The sequence below is a fragment of the Hyperolius riggenbachi genome, chromosome 8, assembly GCF_040937935.1.
Source record: "Hyperolius riggenbachi isolate aHypRig1 chromosome 8, aHypRig1.pri, whole genome shotgun sequence".
Lineage (NCBI taxonomy): Eukaryota > Metazoa > Chordata > Amphibia > Anura > Hyperoliidae > Hyperolius > Hyperolius riggenbachi.
In genome coordinates, this window is record NC_090653.1 from 264,832,335 (window position 1) to 264,850,025 (window position 17,691).

General features: G+C 47.6%; 1 protein-coding gene across 1 annotated transcript in view; it reads left to right on the plus strand.

Annotated features, from left to right (window-relative positions):
- Positions 1-6,034: 6,034 nt before the first annotated feature.
- LOC137528550 (extracellular calcium-sensing receptor-like) overlaps positions 6,035-17,691 on the plus strand; it is a 68,886-nt gene continuing 57,229 nt past the window's right edge. Inside the window, exon 1 of the mRNA XM_068249882.1 lies at positions 6,035-6,065. The gene's annotated coding sequence lies outside the window, so the exon portion shown is untranslated. The remainder of the gene's footprint in view (positions 6,066-17,691) is intronic.

Genomic DNA, 17,691 nt, shown 5'->3' on the forward strand with positions numbered 1-17,691 from the left:
CACATTTTTACTGCAAGATGAAGCTCACACAACTTTATTTGATTTCATTCAAACTAAACACATACATTTGTCTATCTAAAACAGGGGTGTCAAACTCAAATACAAAGTAGGCCAAAACTGAGCTCTGGGACCAAGTCGTTGGCCAACCTCAAAGTGTTGTGGCCACCTCTCTCCCTTATAAAGTTCTCCAGTGTCTTATAGCCCCCCCTCCATCCCCTATACAGTTTCCTGGTATCTATTGCCCTCCCCCCACCTCCCCTATTCGGTTTCCTGGTGTCTACTGGCCCCCACCCTCATCTATAGAGTTCCCTGATGTTTAGTGGTCCTCCCTGCCCTATACAGTTACCTGGTCTCTAGTGGCCCCCTTCACTCCCCTATGTAGTTCTCTGGTTTCTAGTAGCAACACCTTCCTCCTGCTTGCAGCTCCTTGGTGTCTAGTAGCCCCCTTATCCCCCCCCCCATACAGTTCCCTGATACCTGGTACTTTCCCCCTCCCCATATGGCCTCCCTGGTGATCTAGGGCTTATCCTCCAATATAGCTTCTTCGGTGGTCCTAAGTGGGACAAACTTAATGCAAGGTGAGGCATCCACCTGAGGCCAATTCTAATGGCTCGAGGGCCAGATTTGGCCCATGGGCCGGAGTTTGACAAGAATGGTTTACACTCACCATTGCGGTCTTCCTTCTGCCCGCTGTTTATTCCTTCTTACATCTTCTAACACCTTTCTTGTCACTGCTCCTTTTTCCTAAAATGACACATGTACATACAAAGAGTTTTTATTCTGCCTTGCCCGTGTAGTTTTCCGATTCCTTCTTGTTTCAGCCTTTTTCCGCCTTAAAATGTGACTATTCCTTCTTTTGCATTTTGTCTTGTTACTTCATTTTTTTCCTGAAATGACGCACACACACATGCAGTGTTTTTCTCCCTCGTATACTCACCATTGCGTTCTTCCTTCTGCCCATCTGTTTATTCTTTTTTACATCTTCCTTTCCTCTGCTCCTTCTCCCTAAAATGACACAATTACATGTACAGAGTTTTCAATCTGACTTACCTTTGATGTATTCCTTTTCCTTCTTGTGTCAGCCTCTTGCCACCTCCCAACTTGCACATTCCTTGTGTTGCATTTTGCCTTGTTACTTCCTCTTTTCCTGAAATGACACGCATGCATGCAGTCTGTTTCTCCCTCTTATACTTACCATTGTGTTCTTCCTTCTGCCTGTCTGTTTATTCCTTCTTACATCTTCTAAAACCTTTTTTCCTTGTCACTGCTCCTTTTCCCTGAAATGACACACATACAAGCAGTATTTTTTCCTGTCATACTTACCATTGCCGTCTTCCTTCTTTATTTTAGCCTTCCTTCTACCTTCCCGTTTAAGGCTTCTTACATCTCCTAACACCTTCCTTTCCTCTGCTCCTTCTTCCTAAAATGACACATTTACATGTACAGAGTTTTCAATCTGACTTACCTTTGATATTTTGCTTTCCTTCTTGTTTCGGCCTCTTTCCACCTTCAATATTGCCCATTCCTTCTTTTGCATTTTCTCTTGATACTTATTTTTTTTCTCCTGAAAAGAGATGCATACATGCAGTCTTTTTCTCCGTTTATACCAGGGGTGTCAAACTCAAATACAAAGTGGGCCAAAATTGAGCTCTGGGACCAAGTCGCAGGCCAGTGAAATCATATATACATTATTTCATGTGTGCTGGTCACAGTACACAGGAATAAAGTGGGAGAGCAAGGGGGGGGGGGGGGGGGGGGGTGATCGTGTGGCCAAATAGCAAAAATACACCCTACATACATTACAATAAATAAAAATACATTAATTCCCCATTAAAATTAACCCCTTACCTCCCCCACTCTCCCACAGCAACTAAACAAGTTGTATATTTGTGCTCATTCATATGGATGCATATACACAGGGGTCACCTAACTACCTATAGGAGAGGGGGCTAACCACACTAAGTGGACATTTGGCTACCTAAACTGAGGGGGCTACAACTGACTACCTAATACTGGGGGTTGCCTAATACCACATCTAAGGGGGGATTTTTACACCCTTGAACTGGAAATCATTTAGCATTGAAACTGCCCTGGATACAAACCTAAGTAACAATACTTATATACATAAAATAATGATATACATTAAATAAATTAATTTTTTTTAAATTGACAGAACTATATATATATATATATACACACAAAATAAGGTGCCTTATACATTTTAGCTTTCACACCAGTCATGTAGATGTACGAGCTGCAATGTAAAAAACAATGCATTATGAATCTAATGAGCTGCTTGGCTCAATGTGAACCAGCCCTTAGGTAGCATCTTCTAGGTCAGGCATGGGCAAACTTGGCCCTCCAGCTGTTAAGGAACTACAAGTCCCACAATGCATTGCAGGAGCCTGACAGCCACAGTCATGACTCATAAAGGCAAATGCATTGTGGGACTTGTGGTTCCGTGACAGCTGGAGGGCCGAGTTTGCCCATGCCTGGTCTAGGAAGTGCCACAGAATATGTTTACACTTTATAATTCAACAATAATAATCTTCCTAAAGATAACAGGTTGCATGCCTCCTGAATAACATCATAATAACATAATCATGACCACAAATAACATAATTATGCAGCATAATCCCAAATGACTTAATTAAATGGGCAGCACGATGTTCCCAAATAATGAATTAATGAGGCTGCATGACCCAAAACACCACAATCAGCGTGCATGTCAACAAATAACCTGGTTTCATAGGGCGTATGACTTAAAAATAGAATAAACAGGCAGCAGTTACTGGTCAGCATCATCATGACCCTAAATAATCATTTGGCAGCAGCTATACCCCAAAGAACAATTAGACAGCAACATGACTCATATAACAAAACAATATTGTGCAGTATGATCCCAAATGTCCTTTGGGCCCCTGAGCTGTATGTTAAACCGTATCCCCCCCCCCCCCCACACACACACACACACACACACACCTGGTCTCCCCCCTGTGTTTCCAGGGGCATGGCTGCAGAATGAACTCACCCGGCTGGCACGCTCTGCCGTCAGTCCATGTGCTTCTGTCTTCTGGCGCCTAAATTTCCTGTTTGCATTTTGTTTACTTAGATAGACTGTCATCTGCAGCAGCAGTAGCAGCGCCCCATCTCATGTGCAGCTCTGTATGCAGCTGCCTTCATTCAATCATAGCCGCCCTATATACGCTATTTCCAATAATAAAGAAAGCAGATTCAGTATATATGTACACTCTCTCACAACCCTCCAATACAACTGAGGCCTATCTGTATTTATTTACATCTTCAAAAAGTTTCACTAACACATTTACACAGCAAGATTACCTTACTTCAGCAGGTTGGGGGCGTAGCTTTGCAGAAATTAGGGCGGAGCTTCCCAGTGCCCCTTCTAAGAAGAATAGTGAAGTGCCAGACCTAACCTCTAATTTTCTGCTAATCTATTACAGCAATGAATTCTCAATCACTGACTGACAGTGTTCCTATCTAAACCAGGTGTCCACAGACGGGTCACTTCTACTATTGGCCACTAGATGGTGCTCCGGACACAAAGTTGTCATATCTGCACATGCACACTGACCCTTCATTGCTCCGTGAGAGGAGTGGAGTGGGCGGGCACTACCCTGCTGTACAGAAATGTGTGTAGCTGGGGACAGCCAGGAGACACCCCTACCTTTTCTCATCCGACCGCTAGTCTGTCCGCAGAGGATGTTTACCCGGTTACCACAGTAATGACGTAGCCTGCGCGCTGTGAGGTTGATAGTGATGTAGACACGTGACGTACGGCATGCCTTCCCCTGCCTAATGTACTTTTATATATATATACAATAGTAATGTGACAAGCGTAGTTTATGCAGTCTCAATCCACTGACTGACAGTAGCTACCAGGTTTTCACAGACGGGTCACTTCCAATGACGGCCACAAGATGGCGCTCTGGACTAGTGATGGGTCGTTCGCGAACGAGCCGGCTCTAAGAGCCGGCTCTTTGCTGTGAACGACAAGAGCCGGCTCTCAGTTTTAAAAGAGCCGATGCCTCAGCCGCCCCACACAGCTCTGATTTGCTGTGTAATAAAGGGCGCTGAGGCATGCTGGGAGATGTAGTCCTCCTCTTGCAGCTTGTAGGAGTGTATGGGGCGGAGCAGAGCAGTAGCAGGAGGGATTGCCCCAGTCAGAGAAGCAGTCTGGAGTTGTCATGGAGACGGGGGCGGGGCTTTTACTCCGATTCTGAGTGGTGTCCAGTGATATTTAATGGAGAGCCGATTGAGAGCCGTAAGAGCCGGCTCTTAAATGGGAACCGATTCAGAAGAGCCGATTCTCTGAGAAGAGCCAGAATTCCCATCACTACTCTGGACACAAAGTTGTCATATCTACACATGCGCACCGATCCTTCATTGCTCCATCATAGGAGTGGGCGAGCACTAGTCTCCTCTGCTGTACAAGAATGAGCCAGGAGACACGCCCACCTGTTCTCATGCCGCTGCCGCTAGTCGGTCCTGCTTACCCAGTTACCACAGCAACCGTGGCAGCTGCGAGCTGTGTGCGGGAGATCAAGATGCAGCGACGTGACGTCCCTTGCGCAAAGTGCTTTAAAATACATATTAATGTTCGATGATACATTTACGCAGTAATATTACCTTATCAAGGCTCACTTCCTCGGACTATGGGCGGAGTTTCGCGTGAATTAGGGGGCGGAGCTTAACGGCCTTCTAAAAAGACTATTGAGGCGCTGGTCCTAATCCCTAATTTGCTGCATTTTACATGTAGAAATCGGAATGAATTCTCACTCTACTGACTGACAGTGTGCCTATCTATGCCGGGTCACTTCCATTGACGGCCACTAGATGGCGCTCCGAACACAAAGTTGTCATATCTACACATGCGCACTGATTCATTGCTCCGTGAGAGGAGTGGGCGGGCACTAGTCTCTGCTGTACAATAATGTGTGTGTAGCTTGGGACAGCCAGGAGACACGCCCACCTCCTCTTCTTCTGCTCCTCCCGCCGCTAGTCTGTCCGCAGAGGATGTTTACCCGGTTACCACAGCAACCCCAACCTGTGAGGTTGATGGTGAGATAGCCACGTGACGTTCGGCATCCCTTGCCCTGCCTAATGTACTTTAACATTCATATATATATATATATATATATACTCCATTATTTAGTGTACTAAGCATAGTTTATGCAGTCTCAATCCACTGACTAACAGTGCCTACCAGGTTTTCATAGACGGGTCACTTCCAATGACGGCCACCAGATGGCGCTCCGGACACAAAGTTGTCATCTGCACATGCGCACTGATCTGATGCTCTGTGAGAGGAGTGGGCGGGTACCAGTCTGCTCTAATGTTGTGTAGCTGGGGACAGCCAGGAGACAGAAACACACCTACCTCTTCTCATTCCGCCGCTAGTCTGCCCCTGTTTACCCAGTTACCACAGCTGCGAGCTGTGCGCGGGAGATCAAGCTGCAGCCACGTGACGTGACATATGATCAAGATGCAGCCACGTGACGTGACGTCCCTTGCTTAAAGTGTCTTAAAATACATAGTTATGTATATCTTCTTAATGTTCGAGATGACACATTTACACAGTAATATTACCTTATCAAGGCTCTCTTCATTGGACTATGGGCAGATCTTCTAGGGGGCGGAGCTTCGCGGAAGTTAGGGGGCGGAGATCTACGACGTTCTAAAAAGACTATTAATTTGCAGCATTTTACATGTAGAAATCCGAATGTATTCTCACTCTACTTACTGACAGTGTGCCTATCTATGCCGGGTCACTTCCATTGACAGCCACTAGATGGCGCTCCGGACACAAAGTTGTCATATCTGCACATATCTTCATTGCTCCGTGAGAGGAGTGGGCGGGCACTAGTCTGCTCTGCTGTACAGGAATGTCTGTGTAGCTTGGGACAGCCTGGAGACACGCCCACCTCTTCTTCTGCTCCTCCCGCCACTAGTCTGTCCGCAGAGGATGTGTACCCGGTTACCACAGCAACCCCTAATGACGTAGCCTGCGCGCTGTGAGGTTGATGGTGATGCAGCCACGTGACGTACGGCATGTCTTCCCCTGCCTAATGTACTTTAAAATATATATATATACATACTCCATTTATTTACAGTGACCAGATTTTTCTTGGCTCAACCTGGAACGGAGGTGGTATGTGTGGGGACTACGTAGGGTTGCCAGGACGACAGATGGAGAAAACCGGACAGGGGGTGGAGTTAGGGGCGGAGTCAGAAGCGCACTTTTATGTAGAGTGGGGCTAAGCAATGGGCTTTTTTTTTTTAAAAAATGTATAGTATTTATATCGCACTGACATCTTCTGCAGCACATTACAGAGTACATAGCCATGTCACTAACTGTCCTCACCAGTAGTACTGGTCCAGTGCACATAAGAGACAGTTTTTCACCAGTAACTGCACATAAGAGACAGCTTTTCACCAGTAAATGCACATTATAAGAGACACCTTTTCGCCAGTAAATGCACATAATAGGAGACAGCTTTTCCCCAGTAAATGCACAAGAGACAGCTTTTCACCAGTAAATGCACATAATAAGACACAGCTTTTCACCAGTAAATGCACATAATAAGAGACAGCTTTTCACCAGTAAATGCACAAAAGAGACAGCTTTTCACCACTAAATGCACATAATGACAAACAGCCAGTGTTCCCAGTATATGTAGCCAGGGATATATGTGCCCAGTATATGTAGCCAGGGGGTATATATGTCCCAGTATATGTAGGCAGGGGTGTAAATGTCCCAGTATACGTAGGCAGGGGTATATATGTCCCAGTATATGTAGCCAGGGGGTATATGTGCCCAGAATAGGTAGCCAGGGGGTATATGTGCCCAGAATAGGTAGCCAGGAGCTATATGTGCCCAGAATAGGTAGCCAGGGGCTATATGTGCCCAGAATAGGTAGCCAGGGGCTATATGTGCCCAGAATAGGTAGCCAGGGGCTATATGTGCCCGGAATAGGTAGCCAGGGGCTATATGTGCCCGGAATAGGTAGCCAGGGGGTATATGTGCCCAGAATAGGTAGCCAGGGGCTATATGTGCCCAGAATAGGTAGCCAGGGGGTATATGTGCCCGGAATAGGTAGCCAGGGGCTATATGTGCCCAGAATAGGTAGCCAGGTGCCCCCCGCCCTCCCCCCCCCCCCCCCCGCAGGAGGAGAACAGTGCAGCAGAGAGAGAGCTGGGAGCAGCGGTGGAGAAGGGGGGCAATCTCCCCCCCCCCTTCCCTCACCTTAGGGTGCTCTCTCTCCCCCGCTGTCTCCTCCAATATGATGTGCAGGCTGGCGGGTGGCTGCGGGCGGAAGTTACCTCTGTGTCGCAGGCGCCGGAAGTTCGGGTCCCGCAGCCGCTGAGATTTGACTCAAAAAAGATCCGGATCAAAGATCCGAATCATTCATGAGCCGGACAACACTATTCAGACTGATTAGTGTTGTCCGGCTCATGAATGATTCGGATCTTTGATCCGGATCTTTTTTGAGTCGAATCTCAGCGGCTGCGGGACCCGAACTTCCGGCGCTGGAGTGACACAGAGGTAAGTTCCGCCTGCAGCCACTCGCCAGCCTGCACATCATCCTGGAGGAGACAGCGGGGGAGAGAGAGCACCCTAAGGTGAGGGAAGGGGGGGGAGATTGCCCCCCTTCTCCACCGCTGCTCCCAGCTCTCTCTCTGCTGCGCTGTTCTCCTCCTGCGCTGCGGGGGGGCTCTAAACCGGACAACTTAATTGTCCGGTTTAGCATGCCTTTTTGCACCGGACACAGCGCACAAAAACCGGACTGTCCGGTGTAAAACCGGACACCTGGCAACCCTAGGACTACGCCAAAAAGGGGGCGTGTCCATGATCACAGTGGGAAAATGGACGTGTCCTAGAGATGGGAAGTTCGGATATTTTCAATGATCCGGATGATTCGAATCGGATCATTAAAAAGAACCGGATCTTTGGTCCGAATCTCAGATCATTTTACTACCGAAGCATTCGGGGGTGAAATGAACAGCAGGACAGGTCTTTCCCTGCTGTGGACAGGAGAAGGGGAGGGGGGTGGACACGCAGAGAAGGGGAGAAGATGGACAGAGGGCAGGGAGTGGACAGAGAAGGGAGGAGGGACGAGCAGAAATGTTTGCTTGCACACAATACCCACATGCTGCAATCCTTTACATGTATTTCACCTATAAGTTCATCTGTGTACTTTGAATGCAAACGTCGCACAGTGAAAGAAAGCATTCCCAGAAGTAAAGTGCAGCTGTTTAGAGCAGTGCAAGGAGGATCATATTGCGCTGCAACAGTGCCTGCAAAGTTACTGAGCTGTGCTGAGCTGAGCCAAAAGCTTCCAATGTGTTCACTGCACAACTACGGAACAGACAGCCTATAATCAGCAGCAAGTTATAGCCAGTATGTGTGCCCTACACATATCTGGCAGTGGCACCCATGTCCCCTCTCTCTCATCTACCTGTCTCCCTGCAAGGCTGGCTCCCCTCCAACAGAGCGATCCATCTCAGCTCTGCTTCCAGGACCCCGCTGCCCGCTGAGAGGGAGCGTGTCGCTCCTGGCCCCGCCCCTTTTGCGATCCGAATCACTCATTTTGATGATTCGACTCACAAAATAGATTCGGATCAAAGATCCGAATCGTTCATGATCCGGACAACACTAGTGTCCATGACATGGTTTGGACGGAGTGAGCTGTAATGTAACTCTAAAGCAGTGGGCCCTCCCAAACTCTGAGGCAGAGTTTCCTCCCAAAACACAGATATGCAAAGTGACCCTAAAGGTAATTAGGCAATGTTCCCCAAACACATAAGAAAAAGCAGTGTTCCCACAACCTAGGATCACCAACACAGGAGCCCCAGAAGGCTCCTGTGTTGCAGAAGCTGCTCATGCTACAGTATTAGCATACCATTTAATAATCATGATGAGCCCCCAAAATGCCAAATGCTGCAACAATAACCCCAAAGTAGCAAATACAGTCTGTATGACCATCAAGTAATAACTGCAGCAACTGTTACCTCTGACACTGGAATTGCAATAACCGTTACCTCCGACAAATTAAACAAAACTACCATTACCTGTGACACATGAAATGCAGCAGAAAACGATTCATCCGACTAGGAGTGGATCCTATGGTAATCATTAGGATCCAAACAGATCTATTCAGCCCGTTCCCGCAAATGGAGTGCAATTTTGGGGAAGCTGCAATAAATCTGTCGCATTGACCGCTCGCTAAAAGAGAGGGAAAGTCACTGGTAAAAAAAAACTGATGCCCAATAAAAACTCATCTGTTAATAGATCATTTTTTATATGGACCAGTTTTTCATTCATGTAGTGTAAACCGGCCCTTAAATTTCATACCCTTGACACGATTTTTCTGACAACTTTTTAAACAGCAAACGATCATTTTTGTGATGTCGCATAACGTCATTTAACGAATATTCATTAAACAATATTTAACATTGTGTTGAAAAAACAAGAAAAAGCTGCGCTGATGGAAACACAAAATCACATGGAGCGCTCTAAACTAAACAATACTGTATGTTGTTGTCAAATGTCACTCAAATGTTATTAGTAGCGCTCAATAGCTTGATTTAACAGAGGGAATTGAAAACAGTCACCATCCAGCTGCTTGGCAACCATCAAACTGAATGTCCCAGGATTCAATAAGTTTCCTCACAGATCAGCCGACATGTTAAAGGAAAGAGACAAAAAGCACATAGCGTAATCCAGTAGCAATAATGTTGCCCATCACCTACATTGAACAATCACCTTGTGCTGGAACACACTCCCCCTATGTGCCCGCACTCACCCAATCAGCCTCCAACAAATCCGGAGGTATGGATGTATAGCGTAGTCAGGGGATAGGATTCAGTTCACCATGATCAGGTTCTAAAACTCAAGAAAGCGCTGTATAGTGTAAAATCATTTAATGCTGTAAAGTTTTTTAAAATTATCAAACTCACAAGCGTAAGAGATCAATAGGCATATAATCACACAAGTGGATGCAGTCCCGGGTAGCCGCTCACATGCACGCTGCCTTAGACCCTCACGTCCTGGACTTCCTGGTACTCTCGATCATGTGACGTGGCTCCGCCCTATGCATTTCGTCATAAAAATGACTCATCAGGGGCTCACGTCACTCCAGCACCAGCAGCTCCTATAAACCCTCCCATCAGATTGACCCCGCCTATCATAACAACGGAATCCTCCGCAAGCCTGCATGTCAGCGCTCACCCTAAAAGGGACGCGCTACAGAGTATACAGACTTGACAAGCAGCTGGATGGTGACTGTTTTCAATTCCCTCTGTTAAATCAAGCTATTGAGCGCTACTAATAACATTTGAGTGACATTTAACATTGTGTGACTACCCTGACGATCGTTTGTTTTGAACGACCATCATGACAGATCACTGGACCAGCGATCGTTCAGATGGCCATTGACAGTAACAGAAATGACCATTATTGTTGAAATGATCAGTTGCGATGAACATTCATTCAACATCTGGGAACGATTGTTTGTCGGAATTGTATCCCTGATGCATTGTCACGTGCATACTTAGCTTAGTTTAGAGCAAAACTGTCCAATTTGCAGCCCAACCCTGGCCCTAATCATGCAGCAGGTGGTTTCGGGCGCGCACAGTGCTTAGCGGCGAAACTAGGCGCAGATAGCAGTGTAATTGTAATTCGGGGCCCCAGAGATCACCAGACACGGAATGACATCTTCCTCCAAGTTGTGACAATCGGCTGCATACATACTAATCACTGATTCTGGTCCACCTCTTAGGGCCCGTTTCCACTAGAGCGAATCCGCATGCGTTGTCTGCATGCGGATTCGCATAACCATTACAAGTGGATGGCCCTGTTTCCACTTGTCAGTTTTTTGCTGCGTTTTTCTGTGCAGGATTTTTCTGCACGGTAGAGCCTGCAGAATTCGCCTGCGTGTGGAATGCAGGCGAATCACAGGCAATGTATTTAATAGGGGAAATCGCACATGCGTTTTTTACCGCGATTTCGTGTGCGAATTCGCACTAAAAATAATGTAAATTGAACCAGGCAGTGACATGGTTAAAATCGCTGATAGCCTGCCTATGCGAAATCGCGGCATAAAAACGCACGCGGCATCGCATCTGCATGCGATTTCGTCAGCGGTGGAATCCCGGCGATTCGCATCGCACTAGTGGAAACGAGCCCTTAGGTCAGGTTTAGAGTGAGGTGTTGAAGTACGGCATAACGGATGCTCTGTTATGTGGCTTGGCGCAATGCACGACCTATGCAACGTTCACAGGGCATTGTGGTGCAATGGAGTGAGGCAAAACATTAAAAATGTAGCATACATTTTATTGGCTGTAGTCTTCACAGTATCCCGAAGTATGTGTGGTGCCACTTTCCCAAATCACTGCGTTTCTGCTGCAATAGGTAATGCAACAGGCACTGTAAACATAGCCTTAACGGACACTTGAAGTGAGAGGGATATGGAGGCTGCCATATTTATTTCCTTTTAAGCAACCTAGCTTTTCATCCTTCCCACCCTTGCTCTGGAATCTTCCAGACTTCAAATTGCTGTCCTTTGCTGTGTGCGTTATACCTGCATCATCCAGGGGAGAACATGATCTTTCCGAAGTCTTGAATTGAAGCCTGTAAGCAGTATCATTATGTGTCCCACTGCTTTCATCTAGCAAATTAGGCAAATAAGCAAGCTCATTTTTCTCTTGGGTATATCGCAATGGTACATGCTAGGCTGACTTCAGCATGTAACGTTGGTAGTATAGTGGAGAGCATAGCTACTTTCCAAGCAGTTGACCTGGGTTCGATTCCTAGCCAATGCATGTGAGCTTGCTTTTGACAGCCTACAAATCCCTGAAAGACGACAGAGAGAGAGAGCCGGAACGGAATTTTTTTTTCAGCCGGAATGGAAATTGCATTTCTGATCATCTCTACTCTCTAGGACTTGATGCCTTTGAACTGAATATGAAAAAAAAGCGTTTCACTTACCTGGGGCTTCTGACAGATCCTTGCAGCCGTCCTGTACCTGCGACATTACCAAACAAACCTCGGTTCCCCTGTCGCGGCTCACTTTGCGCTGCGCGGCCCTGGTTGCATATCTTCGTTCATGCTCCCGTCGACAGGAGCATAGAGATTTTCTCGTACTGCGCCTGCGCAGGACGCTCCTGGCTACAGGAGAGCGTACGAGGATGCACACGACCAGGGCCCAGAAAGAGCAGTGGCCGTTGACTTACAAGTTGGCATCAATGAAAGTAAGCCGGGGCAGGGGAACTGAGGATCGTTTGGAAACGAAGAGGGCACAGGACCGCTGAAGGGTGATGAGAGAAACCCCACGTAGTTGTGAAGTTTTGTTTTTTGTAATCTTCAGGTCCACTTTAAAGTGGATCCGAGATGAACTTTTATTCATTGCATAATTGTGTTCCTTACACATTGTTTATAGGGCATTCCTCAAGCCAAATACTTTTTTGTTTTAATACTCTAATTCCCTATAAACTAAACAAGCCTCGCCCACAGCTTCTCCAAAACGCCAAGGTACTCAGACCCATGTAGCAGGGGCTTATGGGAGCTCAGTCTGGGCAGGAGGAGGAGGTTACTAGCCAGAGATTTCAGAGGCAGAGGGGAGTGAATTTTTCACAGGCTGAGGGGTGGAGATGCAGTTGCAAATTACCTGTGTAATGATGACAAACAGAACATGGCCGCTCTCATTGTATCACAGGAATAAATCATCATAATGAACTGTTGAAGCTGAATGCAGCCAGATTTGCTGTGTAAACTATCTAAAGTTTAGATAAGATATATAGACAAGTTACTTGTTATAGTTAGTTTTTCATCTCGGATCAGCTTTAAGTTGTCCTTTAACCACTTCAGCCTACAGTGTTGTTCACCTTATGCATCTGAGTAACTTCATCTGCCAATAACTTTATAACTACTTATCACAATTAACACAGTATTACTCCTGCGCACTCAAAAACAATTTAATACCATCAATTAAATAACAATAAGAATCATACCACACGAGTAGCTCCACTAAAATCGCAACCACACTGTCACTCACATCCAGACAAATCTGCAGGTATGCAGAGACCTTACACACCTCTCACACTGAAAAGTCCTGCAGGATCCTGCTTATTAGCCTGATGGTTCAGAGCAGCAGTGAACCATCATGCTAATTAGCAGGATCCTGCAGGACTTTTCAGTGTGAGAGGTGTGTAAGGTCTCTGCATACCTGCAGATTTGTCTGGATGTGAGTGACAGTGTGGTTGCGATTTTAGTGGAGCTACTCGTGTGGTATGATTCTTATTGTTATTTAATTGATGGTATTAAATTGTTTTTGATTACGCAGGAGTAATAATGTGTTTTTTGTTTAATTCAAGTGGATTGGGGTACAGATCCATTTTTCTCCTTGCAGCCAACATTTTTGTTAAAGCTCCTTATTGTGGTGCTGCTAGGTGCGCGGCAATCATACATATCCTACTTATCACAATTAATTGATCTTTATCTTTTTTTTCCCGCCACTAATTAGGCTTTCTTTGGGTGGTACATTTTGCTAAGAATTATTTTTTCCTAAATTTGTTTTAACAGGAAGATTAAGAAAGAAATGGAAAAAATTCATTATTTCTCAGTTTTTGGCCATTATAGTTTGAAATTAATACATGCTACCGTAATTAAAACGCATGTATTTTATTTGCCCATTTGTGCCGGTTATTACACCATTTAAATTATGTCCCTATCACAATGTATGGCGACAATATTTTATTTAGAAATAAAGGTGCATTTTTTCAATTTGCGTCCATTACTATTTACAAGCTTATAATTTGAAAAAAATATAATAATATACTCCTTTGACATGCATATTTAAAAAGTTCAGACCCTTAGGTAACTATTTATGTTGTTTTTTTTTTATTATTGTATTTTTTTTTTAATTTAATAAAAAAATGTACTTGGTGTAAGGAAACGCGGAAAAGCCGCCGCATGTACTGACGGCAAGGCGGCTGATTCCGCGTCCAGCGCAGCGGTTTGCACGCAGCAGCGTGCTTCTGGTGTTGCTGGGTCAGTTAGTTCACACAAATTCAGGAATACGCGTGCGCGTGCACGCTGAGAGGCAGAACATTTATGACAGCCAAGGAGGGATCAGCTGACCAAGCGGGTCAGCTGACCTATGAGCAAGTGACTATTGGTCAATCACTGATGGGTGGCGCCGGAGAGCGATGCTCTATATATAGTTACTGTTGCTCAGTCTCAAATTGTCTGCCGTTGCGATCACTACGGGGAAGCACTCAGACCTTAGTCAGATCCTACAGTGTGTTTGAACCAGGAGGACCTGGGAATTCACACTGAGCCAGATTACTTCTGTTTATCATTGTGTTATTGTCACGGACGATTGCGGGGACGCAGGCGCGTCCTGGAACCGCCCGTGAAGAAAAGCGATCGCACTCGATTCTCTGCGTCGATTGCGCTTCAAATCGATAGAATCTGGATTTATTGTGTAGGAGGTCTGCAGTCCTTTCTTAGCAGAGGAATAGCATCACCTTAACTGCAGGATGGCCCTTTTGATATGCTAATGAGCCTGGGCCCAGAGAGTCCCTGGCTTCAAGCTGTGCTGATGGCCCATCCATCAGGTATAAGGTGACAAGCAGCTGGCAGGAAGACTGGCCCTGTCACTACTGCCGCCAGCCCGGACACAGTGTTAGGCAGCGGTTGGGACCTGTGTTGTGCTGAAAGTATCTGCGATAGCGCTAGCGCTATCGAGAAACGAACTAATTCGTTGGTGTAGCTGGAAGGCAATATATTTTTTATATATACAGAGAGACTGTGTAGCCAGTACCCCTTCCCCAAAGTTTTATTTTATTTGGCATGGAAATGTCCGGGAACTACCAGAACATGTGCCTAGCAGACCTGGAAAATCTTTGCGAAGAGAGGGGCATTGGCATCCTCCGCAAGACAAAACGGGACCTGATAGCAGACTTGTCCAGATGGGATGCCCAGCAACTGCGGGAGCCGGGAGTGTCCGCTGAGGTGGATACCAGCCCATCTGACAATCAAGGGGAACCAGAGGCTGAAGATCTTAGGCGTACAGAGGTTGAGCATCCTGCGGGCCCTGTTGCAACAGTTACGCCAGAGACTGTCAGTATGGACCCCAATCCCAGAGTTTCTGACATTACTCGCCCGGAACTGGCCAGTACTGGACTGTCCATGGGTGCTGACCCGGTAATGCAGCAGGCATTACAAAAGCTGATGGAGACTGACCTGGACAAGTACATGCAGTACATGGAAGCACGAGAGGAACGGGAGCGCCAATCTGCCGAGGCGCGGGAGAGACGACAGCATGAGCTCAACATGGCAAAGGTTCAACAGGCCAGCCGGAGTTCACCGCCCAGCCTCCCTGCCGAAGGAGCTGCAGCACCCGTAAGTGCAAAATTTAAATTTGCTAATATCGAGAAAGACACAGACATTGACTTGTTTTTGCGATCTTTTGAAAAAGCATGCCGTCAGTATCGTCTGTCCCAAGACCAGTGGGCCAGACATCTGACACCTTTGCTGCGCTACAAAGCGCTTGATGCCTTCGCAGAATTGCCTGCGGAGAAGGATAATGATTATGCTGCTATAAAAGACGCTATCATTACTAAGTACCAGCTGACGCCAGAAGCCTATCGGAAGAAGTTCAGGGCCTGGCAGAAAAAGTCTTCTGATTCGTACCGAGATATGGCCAGCAGCTTGCTCACCACACTCCGCCAGTGGACACTAGGCCTCACCAAAGGGTCTTATGGCGTCCTGGAGGACTTGATAGTCCTCGAACAATTTCTGAACATTTGCCCTGCTGATGTACGACAGTTTGTGCTAGAACGCAGGCCGGCTTCAGCCACTGTCGCTGCAGACCTTGCTGAGACTTTTGCAACTACCCGGGTGGCTGATACCCGCAGAACTGTCCCATCCAGCTGGAGAGGAGGTCAGCCCAATACCTCGGCAGACCCTCCTGCCCCTGTGAGCCGTCCGCCCCAGAGGCCACCCAGCGCAGCTGCTGCACCCAGGCCTGCAGCGCCTGGAGAGGTCACCTGTCACTACTGCCGCCAGCCCGGACACATGAAATTCGACTGTCCGGAGCGGAGACAGACACCACCAGCACCTGGATCATCTGCATCACCTGTACCTCACCCACAGCAGAGGCAACCCGCCAGCGAACCACAGCCTGGATCGTCAGATTTTGTCCTGTTTGCACGCGGAAAGGAAATCCGCGACCGAACCGACCAGCAGCAACTTGTTAGAGTGAACGGCAAAGTTGTCACCGGATTTCGAGACACCGGAGCTGACATCACGTTAGTTCACTCACATCTTGTGCCAAAGGAGAGCATCAGCTCCAGCCGATCCCTTGCCCTTACTGGAGTAGAGGGCACCCTTTTCCACATAGCCCACGCAAGAGTGAAGCTGGATTGGGGAGTGGGAGGGGTCCACGAAAGGGTTGTTGGGGTTATGAAGGATCTCCCAGTCCCTGTGTTGCTGGGGACTGATTTGGGCAAGCTTGTGTCCTACTATGAACCTGCCACGACCGCCTTGTCGCTCACGGAAGGAGACGGACTCTCCACCCACCACCAGGTACTTTATACACTTGGGGGAGCACCAGGGGGAGGTGGGTTGAATGTGCCCAGTTCAAGGGTACCAGGTTCAATAGTGCCTGCTTCAAAGGCACCTGAGTTTGATGTACAGACTGTCTGTTGTGATGATGCTGTAACTGTACCTGAGTTTACTGTACAACCTGTCTGTAATGAAAAAATGTCTATACCTGTCAATGTCATTACTGCATGCAATGATGATTTGAGTAATGTCCGTCTGTGCCATTCTGACAGTGTACCGGTGCTAGCGGTACCGCGCAGCTGCACTGCTCAGAACCCGAGCTCAGGACAGGTGGAGGGGGTTCCGGCCTCCTCCCCCTCCTCTGACCACAGGGATGAGACCTTTCAGCCGCTGGCCTCGTGTGACATGAGCCAGTTGACTGAAACTGACAGCGCCATATTCTCAGCCGCACTACAAAGTGACCCAAGCCTGGAGGTGCTCAGGCAGCAAGCCGCTGAGCCCCTCGCAGACGGGGCCGCTTTCAAGGTGTACTGGGAAGGTGGGAGACTGTACAGTGAGTCTGTACAGCCCCCTACAGGTAGATCCCACGCGGATACCAAGTGGCTTGTGGTCCCGAGTGCGTTTAGGGGACATGTGCTGAAATCCGCACATGGTAATCCTCTGACCGGGCACTCGGGTGTCCGCAAGACACTCGCCGGTATTCGGAAACAGTTTTATTGGCCCCGGATGAACAGGGATGTAGCCAACTACTGCAGGGCATGTGCCGTCTGTCAGGAGCTGGGAAGGTCCAGGGATTCCCGCGGGGTTCCCTTAGGTCCACAGCCACTCAGCAGGGGAACCCTGCGTGGGCTGGCTGTTGACCTAACCAACCCACTGCCCGTTGTCCGCAGTCCCGGCAGACACCACGTCCGACTGCAGTGGCGCAAACGCCCTGTCCAGAACGGTCCATGTTGGGTCAACCCTGAGGGTAGCCGACCGCGACCGGTCCAGGGGAACCGAGCCACAGGCTCCAATAGGTTTTCCCGCCGTACCGGCAACTCGAGACCCGTCAGCCAGGTTAGCGGCGCCGCCACACATCTTGCGGATGAGTGGCTAAGCCA